Here is a 26,462-nt window from a genome sequence, read left to right as displayed (position 1 = left end):
CAAAGCAAAGAGGTTTAATGGAGAACTCACAGTTTCATGTGGCTGGGGAAGCCTCACAATCATGGCAGAAGGCAAGGAGAAGCAAGTCACATCTTACATGGATGGCAGCAGGCAAAGAGAGAGCTTGTGCATGGAAACTCCCCCTTATAGAACCATCAGATCTCATGAGACTTATTCACTATCACGAGAACAGCATGGGAAAGACCTACCCCCACAATTCAATTACCTCCCACTGTGTCCCTCCCACAACATGTGGGAATTCAAGATGAGATTTGGGTGGGAACATAGACAAGCCATATCATTCCAGCCCCGACCCCTCCCAAATCTCATGTCCTCACATTTCAAAACCAGTCATGCCTTCCCAACAGTTCCCCAAAGGTTTAACTCATTTTGGCATCCAAAGTCTCATGTGAGACAAGGCAAGTCCCTTCTACCTATGAGCCTGTAAAATCAAAAGCAAGTTAGTTACTTCCTAGATAAAATGAGGGTACAGGCATTGGGTAAAAACATCCAGGTCATGCTGATGCAAGAGGCGGATTCCCATGGTCTTGGACAGCTCCACCCCTGTGGCTTTGCAGGGTACAGCCTTCCTCCCTGCTGCCTTCACCGGCTGGTGTTGAATGTCTGTGGCTTTTCTAGGCACATGGTGCAAGCTGTCAGTGGATCTACCATTCTGGGGTCTGGAGGATGATAGCCCTCTTCTCACAGCTCCACTAGGCGGTGCCCCAATAGGAACTCTGTGTGGGGGCTCCAACACCACATTTCCCTTCTGCACTGCGCTAGCAGAGGTTCTCCATGAGGGCCCCACTCCTGCAGGAAACTTCTGCCTGGGCATCCAGGCATTTCCATACAACTTCTGAAATCTAGGCAGAGGTTCCCAAACCCCAATTCTTGACTTCTGTGCACTCGCAGGCTCAACACCACATGGAAGCTGCCAAGGCTTGGGGCTTGCACCCTCTGAAGCCATGGCCCAAGCTCTACATTGTTCCCTTTCAGCCACAGCTGAAGCAGCTGGGGTGCAGGGCACTAAGTCCCTAGGCTGCACACAGCACAGGGACCCTGGGCCCAGCCCATGAGACCACATTTTACCCCTAGACCTCTGGGCCTGTAATGGGAGGGGCTGCTGTAAAGACCTCTGACCTGCCCTGGAGACATTTTCCCTACTGTCTTGAGGATTAACATTCGGCTCCTCGTTACTTATGTAAATTTCTGCAGCCAGCTTGAATTTTCTCTTCAGAATATGGGACTTTTTTCTATCACATTGTCAGGCTGCAAATTTTCCAAACTTTTATGCTCTGCTTCCCTTATAAAACTGAATGCTTTCAACAGCACCCAAGTCACCTTTTGAATGCTTTGCTGCTTAGAAATTTCTTCTGCTGGAAACCTAAATCATCTCTCTCAAGTTCAAAGTTCCACTAATCTCAAGGGCAGGGGCAAAATGCCGCCAATCTCTTTGCTAAAACATAACAAGAGTCACCTTTGCTCCTGTTCCCAATGAGTTCCTCATCTCCATCTGAAACCACCTCAGCTTGGCTTTTATTGCCCATATCATTATGAGCGTTTTGGTCAAAGCCATTCAACAAGTCTCTAGGAAGTTCCAAAGTGTCTCACATTTTCCTGTCTTCTTCTGAGCACTCCAAACTGTTCCAATCTCTGCCTGTTACCCAGTTCCAAAGTCACTTCCACATTTTCAAGTATCTTTTCAGCAGCACCCCACTCTACTGGTACCAATTTGCTGTATTAGTCCATTTTTAGGCTGCTGATAAAGACATACCTGAGATCAGGCAATTTACAAAGGAAAGAGGTTTTAAGGAGAACTCACAGTGACATGTGGCTGGGGAAGCCTCACACAATCATGGCAGAAGGCAAGGGGGAGCAAGTCACATCTTACAATGGATAGCAGCAAGAAAAGAGAGAGCTTGTGCAGGGAAATTCCCCCTTATAGAACCATCAGATCTCATGAGACTTATTCACCATCACGAGAACAGCATGGCAAAGACCTACCCCCATGATTCAATTACCTCCCACAAGTCCTTCCCATAACACATGAGAATTCAAGATGAGATCTGGAGTGGGGACACAGCCAAACCGTATCATCTCCCAGTGAAGTATACGTACTCAAATTTTTGTCTCAGGGTCTTCTGTTTCAGGAACCAAACAAAGGCAGGAAGCTTGGCTGTTCAATGAAGAAATATACGTTTCTCCTGGAGAAATGAAATTTTTGATAACTATTCACGACCCTATGTGATTTTATAAAATCATATCTCTGACAGTTCTGCCTGTTAAATGACAACCCCACAAGAAGATAGCACTTAATCTGGGCCACTAAAGATCAATGCCATAAGACAAGGCTTTGGTATTTCTATTTCTATCCTACAACTAGTAAAGGAAGGCAGCAGGTCTGTGCCCAAAAGGCAAATAAAGGAACAAAACAAACAAACAAAGCTACTTAATATAGAGGAGAATGGTTCAAGCTATTAAAGCTGCTTGATGTACCAAATTAATCAAACAAAAAGCATAGCCTGAGCCCTGGGAGAGTCTGGTTTGGCAACTCACTACGGCCAGCCAGACATTTTTGCAGAGGACAGCAATTTCTTACAAGAGTTATAGCTGATGAGGGGTGAGGGGACAAAGACTGAAAAGGCTGGCCTGAGGCCCAGAGTTTAAACAGTACAAAATGAGCCTGAAACATCTGGTCATGCCAGAAAGCAAGAAACTATCAAAGGCTTTGGGGGTCATATCAACAAGACTTGAAGAGCCATCATGCAGAGGCTCCTGGTCAAAGACGAATGAATTTAAGCATCAGTAACAATAACTGTAATGAATTAAAACACACCACATTATTTTAAACCCAGGAGTTAATGATATATTAACAAATCAAGTTGTCTTCAGAAGATGTGAAAGATCTACACATTATTTTGAAAACTGGAAAATAAAGAAAAAGAAAGAATTTATCCTATCCTTCCTAAAGGAACCTGTACTCAGGATTACCAAATAGTTGATCAGGAAAAACTCTTTACACAAGTATTCCAACTAATAAATGAAGAAGAAATGACAGAATATCACCATTTTGCAACACTTAACAAATTAACGGATCTAAGCAAAGACCATTGAAGGTTGCCATATTATATGCCTCTAACGAAAGAGTATGTTACCTGTGAGATAGTCTTGCCAGAAACCAAAATCAAAACAAAACAAAACCTGAACCTGAGTAAGCCTCTACATGAAACTACCACATCAAATGACACCACAGAAATGAAATCATCAAAATCAAACTGTGGAAAACTAGAGAACAAATGGCCCAGCTTCTTTACAAATAAATATAAAACAAAGAAGAAAAAGAAGAGAGAAAAAAATAATGAAGAGAAGTCAAAGAAATGAGAACCAAGTGAAGAAGAATATGAAGAAAACAAGGAGGAGGAAAAGGAAAAAGACAAAGAAAAAAAGGAGGAATAAGGGAACAAGATAACTGCCAATAAGAGAGCTAAATGACATATCAACCTATTGCAATGTGCACACAATCGGTATCCACACAACTGTAAAGCACACACACATTTTACATATGTATGTTTGTATATGTATGTACATATGTATACGTGTGTGTATATATATATATATATAGCAACCAAAAAATTGAATAATGACTAGTAATAAAAGATTTAAGAATTAGCATTGATTTTTTTAAAGTGTGTCAATGATATTAAAGTTGTTTACAGGCCGGGCACGGTGGCTCACGCTTGTAATCCCAGCACTTTGGGAGGCCGAGGCGGGCGGATCACGAGGTCAGGAGATCGAGACCACGGTGAAACCCCGTCTCTACTAAAAATACAAAAAATTAGCCGGGCGTGGTGGCGGGCGCCTGTAGTCCCAGCTACTCGGAGAGGCTGAGGCAGGAGAATGGCGTGAACCCGGGAGGCGGAGCTTGCAGTGAGCCGAGATCGCGCCACTGCACTCCAGCCTGGGCGACAGAGCGGGACTCCGTCTCAAAAAAAAAAGTTGTTTACAAAGAGAGTCCATAGCTTATAAAGACACATACTGAGTACTTACGGATGATATGATATGATGCTCGGAATTTGCTTCAAAATTATTTGGGAAAAAGCTGATGGAGGACATATGAAATAGAATTGACTATGAATTGATAGCTGTGAAACTGTGTGATAGGTACGTAAGAGTTCATTATACCATTCTCTTTACATTTCTAAGTGTTTGAAATTTTCCATTTCAAAAATATTTTTAAGTGATTTTCTCCAAGACTCCACCTATTGCCACCAAGATTTGATTTCATATGGTAAACCAATATAATTTACATTGAAATAATTTTCATTCAGCATACTTACAGAGTTGGAAAAAACCTTATAATGAAGGCAGCCAGAAATTTTATCACCAAAAATGGGACACCCAGAGTGGGAAAAAAGGGCATTATTAATAATTAACAGGACAACAGACATAGAGGCGGATATGGTTAATTGCCCTCTATATGTTATTCAGCTCAGTTTCTGACATAGTTGAACTCACAATTATCCCTTAAAACATACCCCATCTCCAATAAGGCAGTTATACTACATCTATTTCAATTTCTCCTGTAACAAAAACCTCATTATTTCCCAAAGCAGTTCCTAATATTAAAGGACAACACCAATTATTAAAAACTCTCTGTGGAGACAAAATCTGTTTCCTAATAACTTCTACTTGGTAGCATTGGTTTTATTTTCTAGAAGAACAGAATGTGATGAGTAGAAAGAATCCAGAACTGAGAACAGAGAACTGGATCTGCTAAGAACTAATAAAATCATCTTGGAAAATTTATAAAACCTAAAACCTATCTAAGCCTCCATTTCCAGCCCTTTCTATCTTTAAAAACCAGCACTCTTAGTTTCTTCAAGCAGCGTGTAATGTGTCACGATTTCTGTCGAACACACCCTAATGTTGTTCCTACACTATGCTGCCCAAAAGTCAATACGACACTCATGTATGGTCTACCATATTACAGGCACAGCACAACAACCTCATTCCACACTGTAGACCCAAAGTTTTGTTAATCCAGCACAAGACTGGGTCAGCTTTTGCAGTAATTGCACCACATTATTGGTTCATACTATATATCGCAGATAATTTTTTCTTGTAACTGCTTTCCTCTACTTATATGACTAATTTTTGAAACCTAAATAATGGATGTCTTCATCTGTTTTGTGTTACTATCACAGAATACCTGAGACTGGGCAATTTATATAAAGAAAAAGGTTTATTTAGTGTACAGTTCCACAGGCTGTAAAGTTCAAGTTTGAGCGGTCAAGTGTGGTAGCTTCTAGTGAGGGCCTCATATTGCATTGAAACATGGCAGAGAAATGGAAGGGAAAGCAGGTACATGAGAAGGGAAAAGGGCAACACATGACAGGTTCATTTTATAACAACCCACTCTCTTGGGAACTAATCCATTCTCATAAGAACTAATCCAGTATCGAGAGACACACACTAATCCATCTATCTTCATGATCTAATCACCTCTTAAAGGTACCACCTCTCAACAGCACTACATTGAAGATAAAGCCTCAATATGGCAAACCATATTCAAACCATAGCAATGGACTTTACTCTTATTAAATCCTGCTGCTTCCAAACCAACATACTAACCTACTGGGATAGAATGAAATTTTGTCATATGTCACAGTAGCTGTCTCTTTAAACTTGAGTCCTCCACAAGTTGAACAAGTATATCACTCAGAAAAATGCTGAATAAAACAGAGTCAAAAATACAATCCTAGAGTATTTCATCTGAGATTTTCCAATGATTGTTCCATTTGCTGCAAATCTACTTAACTATTTTTTGGTATAATAACATATGAAACGTCTAGAAAGACATCAGAGGAAAATTGTTAAATTTTCTGCTGAAATGATTTGCTATGTCAGCTGATCTACCATTAAAAAACCGTAAGACTAGTTTGGTCTAACTTGCTTCTATGTAAACCCATGTTGGCTACTAAAGATATAACAGGTTTTAAATGCTCTCAAACAATTTATTGAATCCTTTAAGAATATATCCTTCCTTCTTTTCTTTTTTTTTTTTTTTTTTTTTGAGACAGAGTCTTTCTCTGTCACCCAGGCTGGAGTGCAGTGGTGCAATCTCAGCTCACTGCAACCTCCGCCTCCCAGGTTCAAGCAATTCTCCTGCCTCAGCCTCTGGAATAGCTGGGATTACAAGCATGCGCCAACAAGCCCAGGTAACTTTTGTATTTTTAGTAGACATTTAGTTTTGCCATGTTGGCCAGGCTGGTCTTGAACTCCTGACTTCAGGTGATCCGCCCACCTCGGCCTCCCAAAGTGCTGGGATTACAGGCGTGAGCCACCTTGCCTGACCTCTCCTTCTTTTCTTTAAATATTGGGATGATGATTTCCTTCATCTATAGTCTGCTGCCATTATCCACAATTTCTTCAACCAGATGATTACTGTGGTAATTCTAGTAATTCCACTTGTCAAAAAGATCACCACTATAAAAGGAATTTTGGTATGGTTAATTAGTTCAAATAAGAATTCTGCTGAGAGCTCCTTTCAGTACCATAAAACTGTCACGCAGATAAGAAAATAAAGTTGTTTTGTTCCTAGGACAAAAATATTTTTTGAATGAGCACTGTAATGTTGTCTCGTGGATAATATTCTTTTTAATGATAGTAGCTATATATGCACTTACCAAGAACACTACTAAAGCAATTGCTACAATAGGTAGTAAATTAGATGACATCAAACGGTCTTTAGCTCTAAAAACACATGCAGTTCTTTCAGTTCAGTTAATTATTAAGATGACATAAATTCTGACAAACCCATGTTTCTTAAGAGGTACTATAGCAAAACAGTAGCTTGAAGAGCTAATATTCTATTTTAATTAAATTTGCTTTTGACCATATCAAATTTCCTTCCGATCCCTTCTGTTTCATAAAATAAAACTGGGTACTTATTTAAATCAAAAGCTAAAGTTAAAATCTTTTGATAGCTTCATTTCTAAATACATTTTAAGTACATTTGAAAATGAAAACCCAATTTTTTCACTCACAAATGCTCAAAGAGTTTAGCTATACATATCTGGTCCACTTTATTATCTTGACCTTTAAGTTTCCTTCCCTCATATTTCTCACATTAAAGAAAAACCACCAGGCACAGTGGCTCACACCTGTAATCCCACCACTTTGGGAGGCCAGGAGGATCCCTTGAAGCTAGGAGTTAGAGACCACCCTAGGCAATAAAGCAATGCCCTGTCTCCATAAAACATTAAAACATTAGCCAGATGCAATGGCATGCACCAGTAATCCCAGAAACTTGAGAGGCTGAGGCAGGAGGATTGCTTTAGCCCAGGAGTTTGAGGCTGTAGCAAGCTATGATTCAGTACATTCCAGCCTGGGTGACAGAGTGAGATATTATCTCTTAAAAAAAGAAACAAACAAAAATTTCCAAATGATTTTAGAAAGTAGTTCAAAACTGTTGTTTAACTTATGAATCAAAAAGATATAATTGGGGGGGCCAGGCATGGTGGCACATGCCTGTAATCTCACTATTTTTGGAGGCTGAGGCAGGATAATCATTTGAGCCTAGGAGCTTGCAATCAGCCTGGACAACATAGTGAGACCCCATCTCTACAAAAAAAATTTTTTTAATTAGCCAGATGTGGTGGTGCATGCCTGTAGTCCCAGCTACTCAGGAGGCTGAGATGGGACAATCACTTGAGCCTAGGAGGTCAAGGTTACAGTGAGCTATGATTGCACCACTGCACTCCAGCCTGGGTGACAGAGTGAGACCCTCTTTCTCCAAAAAAAAAAAAAAAAAAAAAAAAAAAAAAAGATAATTAAGGGAATTAGAGATGTATTAGGCCAGGTAATAGAAGTGAATCACAAATCTATGTTACTGGGTCAGGGCATAGAAGATACAATCACATGCTAACTACAGATACTCCTCAACTTACAATGGGGTTACCTCCCAGTAAGCCCATCATAAGCTGAAAATATTGTTAAGTAAAAAATGCATTTAATAACCTACTGAACATCATAGCTTAACCTAGCCTACCTTAAATGTGCTCAGAACACTTACATTAGCTTATAGTTAGGCAAAATCATCGAACACAAAGTCTATTTTATAATAAAGTGTTGACTATCTCATGTAATTGATTGACTACTATACTGGAAGTGAAAAGCAGAATGGTTGCATGGGTACTCAAAGCATAGTTTCTACTGAATGTGTATCACTTTTGCACCATCGCAAAGGTAAAAAATCCTAAGTTGAACCATTATAAGTTTGGGGATCGGACCGTCTGTTGTCTTAAAAACATGTATAGCAAAATAAAGCAGTTAGGACTATTCTCCACATCTCAAAGCTGAAACTGAGCCTTTATCTCACATAAGCCTGATTAACTTCTCACCCTATCTTCACCAATTTCTGCAGGTGATTTCTGTCCTCAGAAACAAAACAAAAACAACCAACCACAAGTTGTTACTCCTAAAGTGTCTAAGAGATGCCCACACAATAATGGAAGTTTTTCAGTTAACTTCCCAATACCAACTGACCACCACCTTCCCCAGCTGATATATGGCAGAAGACATTAGCATCTGATAGTGTGTTTACTTCCTATTCAGCAAAGCCATTGCTTATCCTTATTTCTCATCATAAGCAGGTGATTTGCTCTTATCTACTAATACTGAGAAGCAGGTTATTATTGTATGATAATAAAGATAATATTTATTTCCTAACATGTTAAGTGGAAAAAGCATTGGGCTTGGGACTCAGAAGTCCCAGACTTGAGTTCCAGGTCCCTGATCTCCCAGTTATCTGACCTCAGGCTAGTCACTTAGGCTCCGTGGTCCTGTCTTATATGTAAAGCAAGACAGCCAGCCCTCAAAAAGTTGTTGGAAGATTAAAATGAGATCATTTTAAGTAAAACTACTTTGGAAAATACGAAATGTTATATGACTGTAAATATTTCTTTCTAATTCCTAGCTGAGCTATGCAAAGCAGAAACTTAAGGCTGATGTGGCACAGCTCGACAAAGACAAGCAACACTTGCCAAAAAATCAGTAGAAATAACCACAGAATGCTAGCTGGGGAGAAAAAAAAAACCACACCAATCTTTCTGTGAATTCTGAGTTCATTGTTTAACAATGAGTCTTTTGCTGACTGCACACACAGGCACAAACCAGAGCACTAGCAGCAGAATCAAACTTGCACACAAAGGGCAATCTTGGACTATGCCTTATACTTTAGCTCCCACAAAATAGTGCTTGGAAGTCTGTGAAAAACTCCACCCGCTTTCACAAACTTTGTGAAAATCAAGCATTAGCCTGTGGAATTCATGAAAAAAACTGAATACTTTCTACTATCAAATAACTCTAAAATGCCCAGTAACTGGATAAGAAAGATGTAAAAAAAAAATGGTATGAAGGATCCTTTGAGTTCACACGACAGATCTAAACAATGAGTCTAACAATGAACAAAAGCAAGTCCAGTAATCCACAGAAGATGAAGTGGGGAAAAAAATCTATTGAAATGAATGAAAAATTAAGATGCTGAAAAATTAGGATGAAGCAATCAGAATTCTTCAAAAGTAGATATAAAAAATGCTTTTCAGAAGCAATGAATGAAAAGACTAAAAAATAAAAATAAAACTATGACCAGAGTAAAAACGGTTAAAGACACACAAGCTCTAGCCAACATTCACTGAAAGTACGAAAAAAAAAATCAAGCAAAAGAAAACGAGCAGTTTTTCAAAAGCAATAGCATCACAATGGCAATTTTTTCTGATAGTTTAAATGTAAGTTGATGATAACAAAGGACAAAGACAGTTGTGCCTCTGCCAGGAAAATTACGCAAGTCAGACAGAAGGAAATCAAGCAGTGTCTGTGACAGCGAGTTATCTACATGTATTGCAGTTTTCAGGGAAGGAGTAGAGAAAGAAGTAAACACAAGTCACAACATCTCAGAAGTGCCAAGGTCACTCCAACACAGCAGAAAAAAAAAAAATAGAACATTAAGAAATATTGAAATAGAAGCATGTGACAGAGATTAAAAGTGAAATATATTAGACTCCTGATAACCTAGGAGCAAATTCTATCTTCTGACTAGACTACATAAAGATTGGATATATCACAGTTATCCTGTCATGAAAGTACTGTTCTTTTATCCAGTAGTAGTATTTTAATGAGGCTCTCCAGCATCTCTCTTCATAAAACATTAATTAAAAGATTCCAACAATTAATTAGGCATCTTATTTCACTAAATGGAAAACTGTCTGTCTAAAACTTGCAGGATTCCTAGGCTCTTAGGACCATATTTAAACAAGGAGCATGTAATCCTTCACAGAAACAATACATTGACTCGCATGTGGCTGGTGACCAGATTGCTGGATGCTACAGAAAACAATTGTTACTTTTATAGAAGCAACTCTGCCACTCAATTAGCAACTCTTGCTGGGTCCTCAATTTGGACAAAAGCTCTCTAAAGCTTCATAGTTAGAACTGGAGATTTGTTGCCTTCTTCTCTCAAGAAAGCTGCTACTTAAAATCTAAGTACCCACTCTAAAGGTGGTGTCCTTCCATTTCACAAAACTACAAGTGGCTTTGGGTTATTCAAATTCCTCAAGTCATCTTGAGATTCAGAACTTGCGAACACACAGCCACAATGAGCCCAAGGCACTCCTCTGGAAAAAACCATCTCTCCTTCTTCTGCAGGGCTCAAAGTACTTCACACTGATAGTGTATACTGTGTGCGAATTCTCCCAAGGAAGGCAGACCATTCACACTTAATGACAAAATGCCAAGCCTCTGTCTGTCTTTCCTCACAAGAGTATTTGTTAGGCAAGGAGCTAAAGGTCAGTCATCTGTACTGTCTTCAATACTCTCCACCAAGCAGCCAGGCCTTTGTAGACCTTCTACCTCTTGGCAGGTGAGCTCTACTTCAACTTCATAAAAAATAAAAATTAAAAAAAACTAAATATACATATATACATATATATGTGTGTGTATATATATACACACATATATGTTTATACACACAAATACATATATGTGTGTGTATATACACACATACCTATGTTTATACACACACATATACATGTGTGTGTGTATATACACACATATACATGTATGTGTGTGTGTATACATGTATGTGTGTGTGTATATACACACATATACATGTATGTGTGTGTATATACACACATATACTTGTATATGTGTGTATATACACACATATGTATATGTGTGTATATATACACATATACATGTTTATACATGTATGTATATTTATATATGTTATATATACATTTATATGTTATATATATACATTTATATAAATATATATATACACACACAAAGCAGCCAGTGGAATTCTTGAAAAAACTAAATGCTGTTTACTGTCATCAGATGTGAATTCCTCACCCTTTCTCCTCAATATTCACCCATTTCTTTCCTAATCCTTTTGTCTTTTCCTTCTCCCTCTGGAGACTTAACCTCTATATCTCTGCTCTTCTCCCCATCTCTTCCACCCTCCTACAGGCTCTTGTCCACTCCTATTCTTCAGGGTCTACATTCCAATTACTACTGCCACCTACAAAACTACCCCAAACTCAGTGCTTAAAACAACCATTTTCTTATGCTCATAGATTCTGTGGGTTAGAAATATAGGCAGAATGTAGTCAGGTGATTCTTCTGCTCCTCACAGCATTGACTGAGATCACTCAATGGTGTTCAGCTGGTAGTGCTCAGTTTGAAAGGCCCAACACAATTTCACCGACATTTCTGACGCCTGGGCTGGGAAAACTCCAAGATAAAAACTGACAGCTGCAGCACCTACATGTGGCCTCTTCATGTAGTTTGGCTACCTGACAGCATGGCAACCCCAATATAGACAGACTTCTCATGCAGTGGTGCAGGGCTCCAAGCAAAAGCATTCCTGCTAGAGTAAGATGAAAGCCTCATTGCCTTTTATAACCCAGCCTTGAAAGTCATACGGCATAATAAGCATCATATTCTATTGGCCAAAATAATCACAAGCCCACCCAGATTCAAGGGGAGGAAAATTATACTTGGGGGAGTGGTAAGGTCATGGTATAGAACAGCATGTGGAATGGGAAATGCTGTTGTGGCCATCTTTGGAAAACACAGTCTGCTACAGTCTCTTACTTCACTTACTACTTCCTTTTCATCTAAAATCATGCTCTACTGAATTCTTTTTTAAAATGTCTACTCTTAGTGCTGTCTAGAGTAGGCTTAGATAAAGAAATAATGAGATGGTAATTCTAGACAGAGATAAAACAAGCAAAACTTAGAGGGTAGAAAGCAAGTTATGTGCTCAAGGAATGATGAAGAATAGCAGATAGTGTTGAAAAGTGAGGTTAAGGGCAAGGTATCAAGGCAATCTGGTTTAGTAGAAAATGGGGTAAAGAGAACGCTGGAAAGATTATGATGGTGCCAAAAAAAATGGAGGCCATCAAATACTGTACTTCAAAATTTGGACCGAGTAGGTCCTCAATAGTAACTGGTGCATAGACGAATGAATTAAAGTACTTTGAAAATTGTGGATTCTTTTCTTTCTGCAGGAGATTGTCATCCCTGCAATTGCCTGGCACTTGTTTTACCCAAGTGTAGTGAGATAATGTTGCAGAAAACAGAAAAAGGAGAAACAGAAAGACAATAACCAAAATTTTTTTAGCCAGAGAAGAAACAGTTTTGCAATTTGCTCTACACTGGGATGACCAAATTATCTGATTTCAACATCAAGTAGCATTCATTCCTTAGTCATGACATACTTTAGGCATACTGTCAAGCAACACATCTTGTGTCTAAATAATCATTTCATGATTTGCTTATCAGATTCATCCCAAGGACAGAATCAAAAGCTCTGCTAAAATTGGGATAAATTAAATTTATCTTTTGCTTCCAATGTACTATACTCATCATTCTGTAATAAGAATTGATCTATTAAGAATTGTTTTTTACAAAGCAAAATTGGTTAGTCCTATACTAGCCCAAATGTTGGCAAACTACTTTTGTGATTCTTTTTCTGAGTTCTTTCTAAATATGCATGTCAACCTGCCAGATCTATATAACCTTCATAATTATCTTTTACTTTCTTTAATGCAGAAACTATGCTGCTGCTTTTCAAATCTTTAGATACTTCCTTATCCCACTGGAAGATTCCCAAAATTACTTAGTGTCCTTCCAATTAAGAATTTCCACATAAGACATCATCTTTTAGTGCCTTTGTACCACTCATTTAATAAACATTTCCGGATTGTCTACTGTGTGGGTCATCTGCAACAGACCTTAGAAATCACAGAGGATTCTTGCTCCTAGAATTTAACAATATATTATTTTAGAGACTAAAGATTTGGTGTGATAGAAATAATCTGGACATGAAATTCTTTCATATCTCAAATCCAAAAATTTATTCCTTCGTGCCATCCTTAGTGCACTATCAGGATTTGGGGTGTTTCTATGACGCTATTGCTTGATACCCATAAATCTGACATAAATTTGGCCTTCAAAAAGTTTACTATTTTTCTATAAAGCAGCACAACTTATCTTTCCTTTCCCTTCATTTACGTTAGGAACCAGAACATAAAAGAAACCAAGAGCTACATTAATGATCTTGTTTAACTCTACAGAAGATATGGTTTTTGTAAAGATGAAAAGACAACTCAGAAGTATAAAAGATCTGTGCCATCATAGATTATTAAGAATACCATTTAAAATACTTCATGCATGAGGTTGTATCCTCTTTATAAACAGGTTCCTCTCTTAGGTGAACTGGGGTAAAGGTAATCACCATTCTACGGGAAAAAAAAATCAGGTTGCCAAAATGTGACCTGTGAGTCATAAGGAAGGAGGAAAATTGCTCATTTTTCTAAATCTCACAACATAGGTCACCCATTATGGAATGAAAAATCAGAAAAACTAAAACGATACTTTTATTTTAGCATTAAATAGTCCAAAAAAAAGTGCTTTAACTATCTCTGTTCATATAGTTTGAAAATCCAATGCAAATATTCAAATCATATCCAAGGTAAATAGTCTTAGCCGATGCTGATATTAGGAACAGAAAAATCTCAATGTTAAGGGAATAAAACACAGAGAAGAAATTAGGCCATGTTACTATCCTTGACAAAGCCTAAAACAAAATAAAACTAAAAATTCCCGTGTGATTCTGAAGACAAGCATAACTTCATTTGCAATGGGGAGGAAACTTCCACTAATGCACATATCTGTGTTATGGAAAAACCAGACAAGATTTACAAATTATATAAAAGATCACTCAAGTTTTTGCCCTAGACTAACAAAACGATTAGAGTAATTTCAAATTGCTACCTAGTAACTTTAGAATTTGCCAAAGTTTGAAGTTTTTTGTTCTTTAAAGGAAGAAAGCAGCAATGAGTAACAATAGTGTGCTTCCTGGCCTTAGGAAGAGTGAGACAGGAGCTCTCCAGCTGCACTTCCTAGCAAAGTATGCCAGCTGCCTTCTGCAAACTGAGATCAAATTGCCAAGAACTTACAGGAGAGCAGTCATGATGGATGACCTAAAATACTGATCTGTTGCAAAGAGGATGTAGTGCAAACCACACAGGAACTGACAGGAAATCAGCCCTTGGGCTGGCAACTACAGATTCAAGAAGGCTAGGAATCCTGGACCTTTGACAGCCAAATTTCATCATCTTCCTTTGTAGGAAGAGTTACATTTCTGAGAGAGCAGTCTGAAAAATCTTGTACAAAGCTTTTTGGTGTCTATTACTATTTAATAATACTGCCCCCTGCCTGAACCAGTGGTTTCCTCACATGTGTTAAAAGCCCATCGAAGGTCCCAGAGCACTACTTGACCAAAAATCACATGTTTGCTGGCACACACCTTCATTCTCTCAGCCACGGGCCCACTGAATGCCATAAATGATTCACAGGCTGTCATGGTGGTAAGAAGAAAAACTAATATTTGGAGTTCACCAAATAGTGAGTCATACTTCTGGAAGAAAAGAAAGCCTTACAATTGGCAGCCCTTTGGCATGAAATTTTAAAAATTGTTTTTAACATTAATATTAATTCGATGAAAGTTGGCAAAAAGAAATTGATTGAGAAACGTGATATTTGGTTGGCTTATGCCACATAAAAGTCCAGTTCATGCTCCAAGAAAAAGGATGAGTAGGATATCTATTACCTATTTCTAGACTTGCCTTCTGTACTCACTGCTGCCAAGTTACTCATTCTCCCACACAACACTTTCCATACTAATTTTGACCCTTAAGAATCAAAAAGAAGTCTTGCCTTCTTTGCTCCCAAATGCCAAAATGGAATCTTTTAGTATTTCACCTTTATAAAGGGAATGTTTGAAAACAGCCCTCTTTGGCTGTGACATCAGTGAGTTGCTGAGGCCTCCAAGGGCCGGAGGAAGCATTCCCAGTCCCTCACAGTGCTGCTGCACTCCTACGGTGCAATCTGGCAATGGCCAGCGACCAAATCTTTAAAGCTGTTTTATGGTATTTAACATATGGTCATAAATTGCTCAGTGCTCTAAAGAGGGGCTAAATTTGCCGCCCCTATTGATGAGACATGTTCTTATTTATTTAAATTTAGTGGCAAGCTGGCATTTCTCCAGATGGAGAGGTTTAGGCATTAAGTACAAAGGAAGAACTAACTAGAAATGAGTTGTAACTTTTCTATATACTGAGTGCAACCCCACAAACTCAGGCTTCTGTGCCCAAGTTTGTGCACCGCTATCAAACACAGCTTACCAAATAGAAAGTCAAGAATATGAAAAGACTCTAATTTCTAAGGGTCAAGAAGGGACGAAACATAAATTTTATTCAGCCTGGATACGAATTTTTTTTTTAATCTCCTTCTCTTTCTCCTCAGGCTAGCTCTATTCCTACCCATCTCTCTTACCTGTCTCTTTATTTCCCTCACAAATTAGATGTATCTGGTCTTCATCTGAAATCCCACAACTGCAAAACTCTCTGGAACTTCCTTAATCTTCTGGCATTCACCTTCTTATTTTGCCATGTTTTTCATTGTTTATTTTTTAATGGTTTTAATTTTCCATCACTAAAAACATGATCATACTGAAACATTTTGTTCCCCTCCTTTTACGAGCTAGGCCTGTAGCCAAAGGAAGAAAAAAAAAGATTTTTTTTTTTTTTTGGTGAGATGGTTGGTAATGATATTAAGGTAGATGGTATTGAGAGGTGACAGGCGCCTCCTCTGCCTGGGCCCCCACTTTGGCGGCACTTGAGGAGCCCTTCAGCCCACTGCTTCACTGTGGGAGCCCCTTTCTGAGCTGGCCAAGGCGGGAGACGGCTCCCTCAGCTTGCAGGGAGGTGTGGAGAGAGAGGCGCGAGCGGGAACCGGGGCTGCGCGCAGCGCTTGCGGACCGGCTGGAATTCCGGGTGGGCGTGGGCTTGGCGGGCCCCCCCACTCGGAGCAGCCGGCCGGCCCTGCCGGCTCAGGACCTGCAGCCCGCCATGCCTGAGCCTCCCACGCCCTCCATGGGCTCCTGTGCGGCCCGAGCCTCCCACACCCTCCATGGGCTCCTGTGCAGCCCGAGCCTCCCTAACGAGCGCCACCCCCTGCTCCACAGCGCCCAGTCCCATCAACCACCCAAGGGCTGAGGAGTACGAGCGCACGGCGCGGGACTGGCGGGCAGCTCCACCTGCAGCCCCGGTGCGGCAGGATCCACTGGGTGAAGCCAGCTGGGCTCCTGAGTCTGGTGGAGATGTGGAGAACCTTTATGTCTAGCTCAGGGATTGTAAACACACCAATCAGCACCCTGTGTCTAGCTCGAGGTTTGTGGATGCACCAATCGACACTCTGTGTCTGGCTGCTCTGGTGGGGCCTTGGAGAACCTTTGTGTCCATACTCTGTATCTAACTGATCTGATGGGGACCTGGAGGACTTTTATGTCTAGCTCATGGATTGTAAACGCACCAATCAGCGCCCTGTCAAAACAGACCACTCGGCTCTACCAATCAGCAGGACGTGGGTGGGGCCAAATAAGAATAAAAGCAGGCTGCCAGAGCCAGCAGTAGCAACCCGCTGGGGTCCCCCTTCCACACTGTGGAAGCTTTGTTCTTTCGCTCTTTGCAATAAATTTTGCTACTGCTCACTCTTTGGGTCCACACTGTTTTTATGAGCTGTAACACTCACCGGGAAGGTCTGCAGCCTCACTTCTGAAGCCAGCGAGACCACGAGCCCACCGGGAGGAACGAACAACTCCAGACGTGCCGCCTTAAGAGCTGTAACACTCACTGCGAAGGTCTGCAGCTTCACTCCTGAGCCAGCGAGACCACGAACCCACCAGAAGGAAGAAACTCCGAACACATCCAAACATCAGAAGGAACAAACTCTGGACACGCCACCTTTAGAACTGTAACACTCACTGCGAGGGTCTGCGGCTTCATTCTTGAAGTCAGTGAGACCAAGAACCCACCAATTCCGGACACAGTATCAAAAGAGAAGTGTGGGCCCAGGGTGGTGGTTCATGCTTGTAATCCCAGCACTTTGGGAAGCCGAGGAGGGAGGATCACTTGAGCCCAGGAATTCGAGACCAGCCTGGGCAACATGTAGAGACTCTGTCACTACAGTGGTTCATGCCTGTAATCCCAGCACTTTGGGAGGCCAAGGCAGGAGGATCACTTGAGCCCAAGAATTCAAGACCACCCTGGGCAACACAGGTAGGCCCTGTCTCTACGAAAAGTAAAAAAATTAGCCAGGCGAGGAGCTCAGGCTCCTCCCACCCCAGCTACTTGGGAAGCTGGGGTAGGAGGATCTGCTTGAGCCCAGGAGTTCAAGGCTGCAGTAAGCCACGAGTGCACCACTGCACTCCAGCCTGGGCAACAGAGCAACACTCTGTCTCAAAAAAAATTAAAAAATAAAAAATTAGCCAGGCATAGTGGCACACACCTGTAGTCCCAGCTACTCAGGAGGATCACCTGAACTCAGGAGTTCGAGTCTGCAGTGAGCCAAGATTATACCACTGCACTCCAGCCTGAGCGACACAGCAGGACCTTGTTTCAAAAAAAGAGAGACAGAGAAGTGTGAAGGGTAGAGCCACTACTGGTTTTCTTTTTCATGTGCCAATATAGAACTGGCTAAAGAATCAAAAGTTAATTATCTTGCCTAACTCTGGAATGTGAAAAAATACTTCAATAAATTGGAGGTTTGACAGCAGCCTGGGAACAGTATTAAAAGAATTATTCTATGAAGAATTAGGCTGTTTATATCAGACGGAAGTCTTGTTTTTTAATTTCAATACACAATTGTTTCCCCTGAAGCAAACCTAGTGAAAATCAACAGAGATCGGTGGTCGGATAATGCTACATAAAGCCTGCCATGCATCCCAAACTGGTCTGGAGTGCCTGTAACATTTGGAGCGCCCATAACATGTCCCAAAAGGTCTTATGCCAACTTCTGTCTCAAATATCCCAGAGATGAGAACAGTTCAATGCCCTTAAGAGCCAGAATAATAAAAAGAATAGTTCAAAACAAACATAAGTACATTCGTGCCCTCTGGATACTTCCATTAAGCACCTAGTTTCCTAAACACCCTTCATTATGAGGCCAGACCAGAATTTTTAAATCTCTGCTTTACCAACTCTGAAAAAGTATGTGTCCTGTCTTTTCTGATATTAAGACAGCATTACCAGTGCCATAAACTTGCAAAAAGGGAATCACTCTGAAATACAAAGATAACTAATAGAAATGTAAGCATTTCTTGACACTAACTATGTAGCCTCATCAATCCAGCACACAATAATCCCATTAAATGTAAATGGTCTAAACATCCCAATTAACAGGTAAAGACTGTCAGATTTAAAAGTAAAATCCAATTATATGCTACTCAAAAGAAATCTAAATATAAAGACACAAATAGGTTAAAAATAAAACAATGGAAAAGATGTACCATGTAAAATTAATTTCAAAGCAAACAACATTTCCAAGGACAAAGAGTGTCAATTCAAGAGGACATAATATTCTTAAATGTTTACAAATTTAATAACAGAGCTTCAAAATAAATGAAGCAAAAAATGACAGAACAGCAAGAACAAGTAGACAAATCCACAATTATAGTCTGTGATTTCCATATCCTTCTTCCAATAATTGATAGAAGAATGATGCAGAAGCTCAATAAAGATATGGTACACATTTAAACATAAACCCATAATTATAGTCAGAGATTTCAGTATCTCTCTTTAAAAAACTAAAATAGGGCGAGGGATAAAAGACTACAAACAAGGTACAGTGTATACTGCTCCGGTGATGGGTGCACCAAAATCTCACAAATCACCACTAAAGAACTTACTCATGTAAACAAACACCACCTGTTCCCCAATAACCTATGGAAAAATAAAAAATTTAAAAAATTAAAAACTAAAATAACAAAAAGAAAATTAGTAACAATATATCACATTTGAACAGCTCTATTAACCAACTTGACCTAATTGCTATTATAGAACACTCCACCAAAGAAAAATAGAACACATTCTTTTCAGTGTACATTGAACAGGTACTAAAATAATCTATATCCTGGGCCATAAAACAAATCTCAATACATTTAAAAGGATGTAAGTCATACAAAGTATGTTCTCTGACCACAATAAACTTAAATTCAAATTCAATAAAAGATCCAGAAAATTTTGTAAACCAAATAACATATTTCTAAATAACTCATAGGTCAAAAAAAATTTAAGGGAAATTCAGAACATGTGATGAGTGAAAATAAAAACACAACACAGCAAAATTTGTAGGATACATCTAAAACACTACTTAGCTGGAAATTTATAGCATTAAACACCAATATTAGGAAAAAAGAAAGATCTCAAATCAGTGACCATGTTAATAAACTAGGAAAAGAAGAGCAAGTGAAAGTAAAAGAAGAAAGAAATATTTAAAATCTGAATGGAAATCAATAAAATAGAAAACAGAAATACAACAGAGAAGATGGATGAAACCAAAAGCTGGTTCTTTTACAACATGAGTAAATGTTTACCACTTTTTTCTTTACCACTAGCCAGACTGGCAAAGAAAACAGTTGCAGGGGGGAAAGGAATGGCCAAGATCAGGAAACACAGAGGTGACATCACTACAAATTTTACACATTTTTTTAAAATAATAAAAAAAAAATTAAGAAAAACTTTATGCCAATCAATTCAGCAACTTAGATGAAATGGACAAATTCCTTTAAAGACACAAATCAGCAACACTGATTCAAGATGAAGTAGATAATCTGAATAGATCTAAATCTATTAAGCAAATTTAATTTGTACTTTAAAACCTTCCCACAAAGAAAACTCCAGGCCCAGATGGTTTCACTGGCAAATTCTACCAAACATGTAAGGAAGAAATAATATGAATTCTTCAAAAACCTTTGAAAAAAAATGAAGAAAAGGGTTCACTTAGCAACTCATTCTATTCTGAAGCCAGCTTTACTATGAGGAAAAAAAATAGTGAAAAGCATTCAAATGAAACTACAAACCAATATCATTCATGAATATAAATGAAAAACTCTAAAAAAAACTTTAGCAAATTAAATCCAACAATATAGAGAAAGGACATACAGCAAAACAATCAGTTTATCCCAGGAATGCAAGGTAGACTGAATATTCAAAACTCAATGAATGAAAACCACCATATTAATAACACTAAAAGAGAAAAACCACATGATCATCTCAATAGATGAAGATAAGTATCTGCCAAAATCTAACACCCATTGTTGATTTTTTTCTGTTGTAGTCATTTCTACATTAATAACTTTATTAACTACTAATGAAAATTAGAACTTTTATGAGTTCTTCTGACAAGATATTTTAAAATCTTAAAATGCCTTTACTTCACTGAAGCCATCTTTAGAGTTAGTTATTGCTTTCATGTTACCTGTCATCTTGACTTCAACCTGATATTTTTTGTTCCCAACCCTCAAATTTTAAAAGTAGCTTCAAGTTAAGGAAAGCTCATTTTTCCACAGTTGATTTCTCTGAAAAACATCCATCTCCTGCTGGAAGTCTAGGAGTGAATCTAGAACTTCAGGGCCAACTGGAAATTCATTACCAACACTTGGCATTGGTTAATCTATTTATCTCCACAAGCCAGAAAATGTACAGTCCTGAAAAAGGTGGACTCTTTGTGCACACATACAATTTTTAAAAAGGAGAGGGCAACAGGAAGGGGACTGAGGCTTGATCACCAAAAAACAGCACAATGAAAACAAACAATACGGAATAATGAGGACTAGAATTCAAATTACCAGATGTTTTAAAGAGATGGGTGCCAGTTTTCAATTCCCTTTTCAACACCACACTACAAAAGAACTATTTTTAAAAATAAAAAAGGGTTGAGAGAAAAGAATTAAAATAATATCTAAACAGTTGAATGACCTTCTGTTTGTTCCTGATAAACTTAAATCACATCTTCTTCTTCCATCCCCAGTTCTTTTAGAGTATGATTATCAGCAATTATCTGACCTTCAAAGAGAAACCTCAGTGAATTCATTGGATGCCCTGTCTTCGACAATATGATTCTTTTTTTTTTTTTTTTTTTGAGATGGAATCTCACTCTGTCGCCCAGGTTGGAGCGCAGTGGTGCGATCTCGGCTCACTGCAATCTCTGCCTCCCGGGTTCAAGCGATTCTTCTGCCTCAGCCTCCCGAGCACCTGGGATCACAGGCACCTATCACCACACCCGGCTAATTTTTTGCATTTTTAGTAGAGACAGGGTTTCACCATGTTGGCCAGCCTGGTCTCAAACTCCTGACTTCAGGAGATCCGCCTGTCTCGGCCTCCCAAAGTGCTGGGATTACAGGCGTTAGCCACCGCACCCGGCCAACAATATGATTCTTTGAGTCTCTTAAGATGTGCTGTCATTTTCACTGAAGTAAATCTCACTGCTATCCTGTCCAGTGACTTTGAGTTCAATGTACTCACCTTCCTTCTTATCCCCCAAGTCCTACGTTGAAGGTTCTGGCTGCTGGTCAGACATGGTGACAGTGGCTTCCCCCAAGAGTCTTCGCACAGCAGCAGGCTGGGGTAGGCAGACCTCAGCTCCTGGTTTTACAAATCTGTCTCCCTTCCCCACAGGACAACACTGTGGCTGACCATTCTTGATTTTAAAAAACTAAACAAAACAAAAAAATCCCCAACTAACTAGGTATAAAAAGGGACTTCATCAGTCTGATAAAGGGCATCTCTGAAAAATACATAGCCAACATAATATTAATACTTAATGGTGAAAGAATTATTTTCCCCTAAAATCTGAAACAAGGAAAGAATATCTAATTTTAAAACTTTTTTTTTTTGAGGTGGAGTCTCGCTCTGTCATCCAGGCTGGAGTGCAGTGGCGCGATTTCAGCTCACTGCAACCTCCACCTCCTGGGCTCAGGCCATTCTCCTGCCTCAGCCTCCCAAGTAGCTGGGATTACAGGCATGCACCATCATGCCTGGGTGATTGTTGTATTTTTAGTAGAGACAGGGTTTTGCCATGTTGGCCAGGCTGATCTCTAACTCCTGACCTCAGGTGATCCACCCACCTCAGCCTCCCAAAGTACTGTGATTACAGGCGTGAGCCATCATACCCAGCCTTAACACTTTTCTACCAACAAAATATTGGAGATTCTAGTCAGTGCACTAAGGCAGGAAAGAAAGAAAAGGCATTCAGATTAGACAGAAAGGACTAAAACTGTCATTCACAGATGGCATAATATTCTATGTAGGAAATCTTATGGAGTCTACAGACAAACTTCTGTAACTCATACCTGAGTTTACCAAGGATCTAACATCAATAGACAAAAAAAAAAATCAACTGTATCTCTATATACCAGCAATAAACAATCAGAAATTGAGAATTTAAAAAATACAATTTACAACAGCATCAAAATATATTAAATACTTAATAAACAAAAAGAAGTGCAAAACCTGTACATGGAATAACATAGAAAACTAAAAAATTGACAAGATGATTCCAAATTTTATAGAGAAATGAAAAAAATCTAACATTTCCAAACCATTCTGGAAAAAAAAGGAATAAAAATTGGAGGATATATATACCACCTGATTTCCAAACTTACTATCAAACTACAGCAATCAAAACTGTGGTTTCAATATAAAGTTAGATATATAGACCTACAGGACAGACTAGAAAGTTCAGAAAAATGCTCACACATATGTGGGCAATTAATTTTTGACAAAAGTGCAAGGGCAATTTAAAAGAGAAAGAGCATTCTTTTCATCAAATGATACTAGAATATGTGGATGTCCATACTTTTTAAAAACCTGTATCACACAAAAATAAACTCAAAATGGATCACAAACCTGAACATAAAACCTAAAGCTATAAAACATTTAAAAGAAAACATAGTACAAAAATCTTTGTGGCATGGAATTAGGCAGTTTCGTTAAGACAATAAAAAGACAAGCCACAGTCGGGGAGAAAATATTTGCAAATCATACATCTGATAAAAAAACTTGTAACCTAAATATATGAAGAATTCTCAAAACTCAATGATAAGAAAATAATCCATTTTTTAAAAAGGCAAAAGGTTTGAACATTTTACTAAAGATAATTTATCACATATAAAGAAATGAAATGTATAATAGTAGCAGAAAAGGATGACCAGAGGAGTTGAGTAGGGGAAAAAGAAGTATATAATATTGTTAGGTTCTTACATGATAAATGAAGTATTATAGTATTTTTAATGGTAGACTGTGAAAAGTTAAAGATATGTATTCTGAACACTAGAACAGCCATGGGGGAAAAAAAATCAAACAATGACATATAGCTCAGAAGCCAACAGTAGAGACAAAATAAAATCCTAAAATATTAATTAATCCAAAAGAAGGCAGTAAAAGAAATGAAAAACAGATGACATAACAATTAGAAAATAAACAGCAAGATCCAGCCATAGTGGTAATCAGATTAAAGATTAAATTGCCTAAACACTCCATTTAAAAGTTAGAGATTATCAAGCATAAACAAAGAGCAGAAAACAATGAAATATACATGAGAATAATAAAAAAAAATCTATGAAATAAAAAGCTGGTTATTTAAAAAAAAAAATTGTTAATCTTCTAGCTAGATTCATTAAGGAAAGCAGAGAAAAGACACAATGTACCAATGTCAGAAATGAAAGGGGAAATGAGTACAGGTCACACAGGTAGTAAAAGAATAACAAGGAAATAGATGAATAACGATATGCCAATAATTTCAACAACTTGGATGAAATGAACAAATTCCTTAAAAGACAAGGCTGTAAAAACTCAAGAATAATTTAAAAATCTGTTAGCCCTACATCTGTTAAAGAAATTGCATTTATAGTTAAAAACCTTCCCTCTCGCTCTCTCTCTCTTGCTCTCTCTCTCTCTCCTCTCTCCTCCTCTCCTCTCCTCTCCTCTCTCCTCTCTCCTCTGTCTCTCTTCTCTCTCTCTCTCTCTCTCTCTCTCTATCTCGCTCCAGGTCCAGATGGCTTCATTGGTGAATTTGAACCTTCTAACCTTTCAGGAAGAAATAAAATCAATCTTTCACAAACTCAGAAAACAGAGGACTGAATACTTTCCAACTTAACACAGCATTACTCTGCTGCCAAAACCAAGCAAAGAACTAAAAGTAAAGAAAAGAAATACAGCATCAAATACAGATGCAAAGTTCTTTAAAAAGACATGAGTGAATCAACTCCAGTAATACATCAGAATGATCATACATAATAATCAAGCGAAATTAATCTGCAGAATGCAACAGTGGTTTAACATTTGAAAATCAGTTTATCATATTAACAGAATAAAAGAAATAAAGCAAATAGACAGAGAAAAAACATTTAACATATGTTAACATTCTTTTCATAATAAAAACTCTCAGCAAACTAAAATAGATGAGAACTTCCTTAGATTGATAAAAAGGCACCTAGAACTGACAATTACACTTGATGAAAGACTAACTATCTTCTTAAGACTGGGAATAAGGCAAGGTCTGACTTCACCACTTCTACCTGCCACTGGCTATTAGGTATTGTCTATTGCACTAGATAGTACAATAAAACAAGAATGAGAAATATAAATTATATAGATTGGAAAAGAAGATACAAAACTATCTTTTTCACAAGCAAATGTGTTGAAGAAAATACCTAAGGAATCTACAAAAAAATTATTAGAATTAATAAGTAAATTTAGGGACATAGCAGCATCAGCACACAAGGTTAAATATACCAAAATCAATTACATTTCAGTGAGTTCAGGAAAAGAAAGTTAAAAAAAAAAAAAAAACACACTACTATAAATCGGCATCAGAAAGTATATATTTAGAGGTAAATTTAACAAAATTGGATTAAGATATATTCACTGAAAACTATAAAATACTGCTCAGAGCAATTAAAAATGACCTAAATAAATGGAGATGTTAGCATTTTTATCTCTTGGAAGACTCAATCTTAAGATGTTAATTTTCCACAAACTGATCTACAGATTCCCAGCAGGATTTCTGTAAACAATTACAAGCTGATTCTAAAACTTCTATGGAAATACAAAGGACTTAGAATATCCAAAACAGCTTTGAAAAAGAAGTTACAGGACTTATACTACCTTATTTAAAGACTTCCTATAAAGCTACAGTAGTCAGGATCGTGTTGTATTCACTTAAGCATATACATATTAAGGGAATACAACATAAAGTCCAGAAATAGACCCACACTTAAATTGTTAATTAACAAATATATGATCAAAAGTAGCTCAAGGCCAGGCACGGTAGCTCATGCCTGTAATCTCAGCACCTTGGGAGGCCAAGGTGGAATGACCACTTGAGGCCAGGAGTTCGAGACCAGCCTGGGTAACACAGTGAAACCCCATCTCTACAAAAATAAAATAAAAAATAAAAATTAGCCAGGTACGGTAGTATGTGCCTGTAGTCCCAGCTATTTGGGAGGCTGAAGCAGGAGGGGTTGCTTGAGCCCAGGAGGTCAAGGTTGCAGTGAGCTATGATTGCTATGATTGTGCCACTACACCACACCACAGGCTTTTTATTACTGGGTAATAAAGTGAGACCCTGTCTTAAAAAAAAAAAAAAAAAAAAAAAAGGTAGCTCAAAATGGATCAACAATACCAATGTTGGCAAGAATATAGAAAAACTAATGGATCAACAACACCAAATGTTGGCAAGACTGTAAAAGAACCAGAACCTCATAAATTGTTAAGAATGTAAAATAGTGCAACTACTTTGGAAGACAGTTTAGGACTTAAAAGTTAAGCATACACTCAGCTTACAGCACAGTAATACTACTCCTAGGTATTTACCCAATAAAAATTAAAACATATCTCCAGAAAAAGACACATACAAAAATGTAATGGCAAGTTTATTCATAATAGCCAAAAAATAGAAAAAAAAATCTGAATGTCCTTCAATGGATGAATAAATAAAAAACTGTGGTACAGCCATACGATGTAGTGCTATACAGCAATAAAAGGAACAAAGTACTG

The 26,462-nt window shown here is 38.4% G+C and overlaps 1 protein-coding gene and 1 pseudogene across 10 annotated transcripts in view; both read right to left on the bottom strand.

Moving 5' to 3' along the window:
* The window catches only part of BABAM2 (BRISC and BRCA1 A complex member 2), a 576,872-nt gene that overhangs the window by 376,645 nt on the left and 173,765 nt on the right, over positions 1-26,462 (bottom strand). The gene's annotated exons all lie outside the window — the stretch shown is intronic.
* LOC116480502 (small ubiquitin-related modifier 1-like) lies at positions 21,280-21,984 on the bottom strand (annotated as a pseudogene).

The sequence above is a fragment of the Hylobates moloch genome, unplaced genomic scaffold (genome assembly GCF_009828535.3).
Source record: "Hylobates moloch isolate HMO894 unplaced genomic scaffold, HMol_V3 SCAFFOLD_13, whole genome shotgun sequence".
NCBI classification, from domain to species: Eukaryota; Metazoa; Chordata; class Mammalia; order Primates; family Hylobatidae; genus Hylobates; species Hylobates moloch.
Note: the sequence above shows the minus strand (reverse complement) of the source record. Positions and strands in the feature narration are given on the sequence as shown.